This window comes from Rhincodon typus, chromosome 24 (assembly GCF_021869965.1).
Source record: "Rhincodon typus isolate 14 chromosome 24, sRhiTyp1.1, whole genome shotgun sequence".
NCBI classification, from domain to species: Eukaryota; Metazoa; Chordata; class Chondrichthyes; order Orectolobiformes; family Rhincodontidae; genus Rhincodon; species Rhincodon typus.
The window spans coordinates 443,756-449,674 of NC_063355.1; the positions used below are offsets into that span (position 1 = coordinate 443,756).

At 43.2% G+C, this 5,919-nt stretch overlaps 1 protein-coding gene and 1 long non-coding RNA gene across 2 annotated transcripts in view; both read left to right on the forward strand.

The window, feature by feature from the left end:
* Positions 1-5,919, forward strand: part of LOC109921424 (integral membrane protein DGCR2/IDD-like) — a 57,445-nt gene that overhangs the window by 44,727 nt on the left and 6,799 nt on the right. The gene's annotated exons all lie outside the window — the stretch shown is intronic.
* LOC125485932 overlaps positions 1,288-5,919 on the forward strand; it is a 6,930-nt gene continuing 2,298 nt past the window's right edge. Inside the window, exons 1-2 of the long non-coding RNA XR_007264639.1 lie at positions 1,288-1,485; positions 1,931-1,933. This is a non-coding gene — a long non-coding RNA (uncharacterized LOC125485932). The remainder of the gene's footprint in view (positions 1,486-1,930; positions 1,934-5,919) is intronic.

Consider the following 5,919-nt stretch of genomic DNA (forward strand, 5'->3'; position numbering starts at 1 on the left):
CCTTATGCCAACTTGACCTAGAGTAATCAAACATCTATCCCTAACCTTGACATCCGTCATGTCCCTCTTCTCAGTGAATACCGACGTAAAGTACTCATTAAGAATCTCACTCATTTTCTCTGACTCCTCGCATAACTCGCATGAGTACAGTGAAAAGTTTATAAGCTGCTACTTACGGCGCCGTCTTAGGTACAGTGGCACTAAGTACAGATTTTTAAGTACAAATTGTAAGGGAAAACAGCGAAAAATGAAGAAATAAAAAGCCCAGCAGTGCAGACTTTCACACTATCTTGAGTACAAAAGTACAGAATCTTAGGAATAAATTAGATAAATAAATAAAAAGTTATCTAACAAGCCAGTGCCAGAGTAGGACTCCACAGCTGGAGGTCATCTGCTCCATATACTTTTTTTTTCCTCTCTCTTCGTGTTGATTTTCCCTTCTTTCTTCTTACTTCCCACGCCTTGAATGAAGTCATTGTAGACTCCCAGCCTCAGCACGGACTCAGATACAATTGTTCGGATCAGATGTGATGTCTGACATGGAGATTCTAAAATAAGCAAGAAGGAAGCACCAGTGGGGGTGGGAACTCAGGAAGAATATGATGAGTTTATGAAAAGACATTTTACGAAAGAGCAAACAAGGAAAGTTAAACACCCTGTATTTGACTGAAGCAGAGGCCAGCCAAATCTCCAGAGAGACAGGAGAGACTTACATACAGTAATCAGAACGTGACCATGTTTAACACTGCAAGGGTTGGAGAGCTTACTAAAATGTAAACAAAATTACTGAATTTTGAGAGAGAGAACTTGAACTACTTGAAGTTCATACTGGAAGTGTGAATTTGGTTAGACAGTATGCAGGACCATTGTATATACTTGACGTGCTGTGGACAATGGATATTGCGTCAAAGTAAATACTGTGTTTTCTGGGCTTGTTATTTTGAATGTGAGCAGTTTTTAATCTAGTTCATGACTTTTTAACATCCTCCAGCCTTTCCCTGATTTACATTCTTAGCACTTACATCAGCTCTTGCAGTCTCTGTGGTGATACTGTAACTGGCTTATAGGTCTGGATGCACTGAGCTGGGAACTCAATACCTAGCTAATTGAAGTTGCGGTATTGTACCTAAGCACATTGCCTTTTCTCCAAATGTCCTGCACAGCTCTCATAACTTTCATGGATGAGAAGAACATTGGGCTGTTCTAAATAATGAGGTTTAATTGACAGGATTACAACTTCGTAATGGGTAACTTGCCTCTCACTACATGCCTGTCTTCTAGGTCAAACCTGTGTGGATATAAAAGATAACGTGGTGGATGAGGGCAAGTATTTCACTCCAAAGGGGAACGACCCATGTTTGAGCTGCACCTGCCACAATGGTGAACCAGAAATGTGTGTGGCAGCTCTGTGTGAGCGGCCCCAAGGCTGTCAACACTATGAAAAGGACCCAAAGGAATGCTGCAAATTCACCTGCCTGGATCCAGGTAAAGCAGGTCAGGGGCAACACTTTCCTGTCCCGCGCTCCATTGTTCAAACGCGCAGATGTGATGCGTGAGTGAATGCAGGTCCTCGAGTGCAGCAGGGGAGCACTGACTGGGGTTAAGAACCTGAAGATTGTTGGTGGACAGGAAGGAGACAGTGAGGTGAGAAATTACACATTCTTTGGGCTTTGATGTGGGTCACAATGAGATACAAATCCCTGGGTGGGGTTTGCCATGTGCCTGAATCTTACTGGTAAACTGGAAGAAGCAGATGTGTCCAGTGGAGGTGAGAGAATGTCCATACAAAACAGACATCAAAGGCATTGTGTATGTAAAGGAAATGGTCTGCAATGTATTAATTGTAGCCCCTTTTGAGTCTATGGCTTTAAACCTCAGTCAAGAAATTGCAGCAATTTGTTACACACGAGACACTTAGGTGGGTATAAAGATAGTTATGGTATGATTCTAAGAGAAACAGGGGACTCTGTCTTGATGTCCTCACCAATATTTATCCTTCAACCACCAACAGTAAGACAGATTATATGGTCATTATCACATTGCTGTTCTTGGGATCTTGCTGTGTGCAGATTAAATGCTGGAATTTTTAACTGTGGAAAATATTTAGATAACTTAAAATCAGAAAAGATGTTATATAAATGCAAGTTTTTTTTTAAATTTACACACTCTAGTAACCTGCTTAAGCATTAGGGTTATTGCTCCCTAGCTCCAATCACATCGCAGGTGACACCTCAGCCCATGTTTTCTTGCTCTGTGTTGTGGGACGAGAATTCCAAACCAAGGCATTGTTGGATCAGATTTTGACAGTGGTGATTCAGCAACAGTAATGCACAGGCGGTAAATGTCAAGGGCAGTGGTTACATTTTCCTTTGTGGAGATGGCTGTTGCCTGGCACTTGGGTAGTGTGGATGTTTCTTCCTTTCTTTCTTTATTCATTCACGGGATGAGGGTGTCGTTGGCTAGGCAGCATTTATTGCCCATCCCTAATTGCCCAGAGGGCAGTTAAGAATCAACCACATTGCTGTGGTTCTGGAGTCGCATGTAGGCCAGACCAGGTAAGGATGGCAGTTTCCTTCCCTAAAGGACCAGATGGTTTTTCCGACAATCGACAATGGATTCACGATCATCATTAGACTCTTAATTCCAGATATTTACTGAATTCAAATTCCACCATCTGCCATAGTGGGATTCGAGCCCAGGTCCCCAGAACATTATCTGGGTCTCTGGATTAACCGTACAGTGATAATTCCACTAAGCCATCGTCTTCCCCCCTCTTGCCACTTACCAGCTGTCAAGCCTGAGACAAAACTTGTCCAGGTTTTGTGGCTTATAAATTCAAACTACTTCAATTGCCTGGACTGGCAAGTTTGAGTTGTGGGAAAAGCTGAATAGGCTGGGGATTTTTTTCCCTGGAGCATCTGAGGCTGAGGAGTGACCTTATTGAGGTTTATAAAATCATGAAGTGCGTGGAAAGGCTGAATAGCCAAGGTCTTTTTCCTAGGATGAGGGTATTCAAAACTAGAGGGCATAGGTTTAAGGTGAGAGGGGCAAGATTTAGAAAGGACCTGAGGGCTAACTTTTTCATGCAGAGGTTGGTGCGTGTATGGAACAAGCTGCCAGAGGAAGTGGTGGAGGTGGATACAATTACAACATTTAAAAGGCATCTGGATGGGTAAATGAATAGGAAGGGTTTAGAGGGAATTGTGCCACATGCTAGCAAATGGGAGTAGGTCACATTGGGATGTTTACTTGGCATGGACATTTTGGACTGAAGAGCTTGTTTCTGTGCTCTGAGTTGATGATCTCCCAACTTGATGGAAATAGTAGAGTGGATAATATATAAGGCTATGAGGTTACAGATTATGATTGAATATAATTCTACAACAGATCATTCTAGGTCATGCCTCATAGGTATGCAAATTTGAGTTAATAAATCTGTTTTACACAGTGGGAGTGCCACACTTCACGATATAGGATATTCTTGTTTTAAAGATGGGACTTTGTCTCCACAAGGCTTGTGTAATGGTTATGTCTACTGATGCTGACAACTTAAGATTCTTACCTACCTTTTGATCTTACACTTATCAGATTGTTTCACAAGATTACCATTTCAAAGGAATTTTTTTTATTAACTCACTTGTGGAACATTACTGTCACTCGTTTTTATTTATAGTGGATATTTATCCTGCATGGCAGTAAAGTCCTCTGGTTCTTGATTCTTCCACCATTGGGAACAGTGCCTCTATCTACTCAAACCAGACCACTTGTAGTTTTGAATATCCCTATCAAATCTTTACTATTCCAACAGCTCCAGCTTTTCCAAGCTATGTTCTGGAAACATTCTCGTGAAATTTTTTTCTGCTTCTTCAAACCTTCCTAAAGTGTGGCCACGAGAACTGGATTCTGCTCCAGATTAGGCTGAACTGTGTATTTGTCGTAACTTCCATGCGTTTTATGCATTTTATATATGAAGCTCAGAATTCCACACTATTTGTTAATCACTTTCTTAACCTGTCTACCATCTTCAGTGATTTGTGCATGTGCACCCCCAAATTCCTCTGTTCTGCTTTCCCTTTAGAAGTTGGATTTTATTTTGTTATTTTGATCAAAATGAATCACTTTACACTTATAAACTTCATCTGCCACTTCTCTGCCCATTCCACCAGCCTGTGTCCTCTTGACATTCATCACTAATCTTCCTACAGTTTGCAATACAGCCATGTTTTATGCCATTTTCTAATTTTGAAATTGTCTTATATTCATAAGACTAGGTTATTAATATAGATCAGGAAGAGCAGGGCTAACCTTTGGGAACCTCACTGTATTCCTTTCTCCAGCCTAAAGAACTGTTGAATCACTACAGTCAAGCCAGGAATCAATTTTGGTTCAATGGAGATTGCAGAAGAGTGTGCCAGAAGCAGCATCAGGCATACCTGAAAATGAGGTGTCAACCTGGTGAAGCGACCAAACAGGACTATTTGCATGCCAAACGGAATAAACAGCAAGTGGTAGACAGAGCTAAGTGACCAACAGAATCATGTCTAAGCTGTGAAGTCCTACCATATCCAGTTGTGAATGGAAGTGGACAGTTAAGCAACTCACTGGTGGAGGGTCCACAAATATTGCCATTCTCCATGATGGAAGAGCTGAACATATCAGTGCAAAAGTTAAGGGTAAGCATTCGTTGCAATCTTCAGCCACAAGTGCTGAGTGGATGATCCATCTCGTCCTCCAGTGTACCCTGACATCACAAATACCAGTATTTCGCTAATTCAGTTCACTCAACTTGATAACAAGAAACAGTTGGAAGCACTGGACACTGCAGACTATGACCTCTGACAACATTCCTGCAATAATACTGAAGACTTGTGCTCCAGAACTTGCTACTCCTCTAGCCAAGCTCTTCCAGTACAGTTACAACGCTGGCATCTACCTGACAATTAAAAACCAAAAGAACTGCGGATGCTGTAAATCAGGAACAAAAACAAAGTTGCTGGAAAAGCTCAGCAGGTCTGGCAGCATCTGTGGAGGAGAAAACAGAGCTAACGTTTCGGGTCCGGTGACCCTTCCTCAGAACAATTATCCAGATTTGTGCTGTACAGAAAAAGCAGGATAAATCTAACCCAGCCAGTCACTGCCCATCCACCCACTCTTGATCATCTGCGAAGTGGTGGAAGCTGTCGTCAGCACTGCTTTCAAGCAGCACCTGCTCAGTGATGCCCGGTTTGGGTTCTGCCAGGACCACTCAGCTCCTGACCTCATTACAGCATTGGTTCAAACATGGACAAAAGAGCGTAATTCCAGAGGAGAAGTAAATGATAGCCTTTGACATCAAGGCTGCATTTGACTGTATGTGGCATAAAGAAGCCCTAGCAAAACTGGAATCATTGGGTGTCAGAGGGCAAATTCTCTGCTGGTTGGAGTCATACCTGGTACATTGGATCAGAGATAGTAGGAACTGCAGATGCTGGAGAATCCGAGACAACAAGGTGCAGGGCTGGATGAACACAGCAGGCCAAGCAGCATCATAGGAGTAGAGAGGCTGACGTTTCGGGCCTAGACCCTTCATCAGAAAAGGGGGAGGGGAAGGGGGTTCCGAAATAAATAGGGAGAGAGTGGGAGGCGGATAGAAGAGGGATAGAGGAGAGGATAGGTGGAGAGGAAACAAACAGGTTGAAGAGGCGGGGATGGAGCCAGTAAAGGTGAGTGTAGGTGGGGAGTTAGGAAGGGGATAGATCAGTCCAGGGAGGACGGACAGGTCAAGGGGGCGGGATGAGGTTGGTCGGTAGGAGATGGAGGTGCGGCTTGAGGTGGGAGGAGGGGATAGGTGGGAGGAAGAACAGGTTAGGGAGGCAGGGACGAGCTGGACTGGTTTTGGGATGCGGTAGGGGGAGGGGAGATTTTGAAACTTGTGAAATC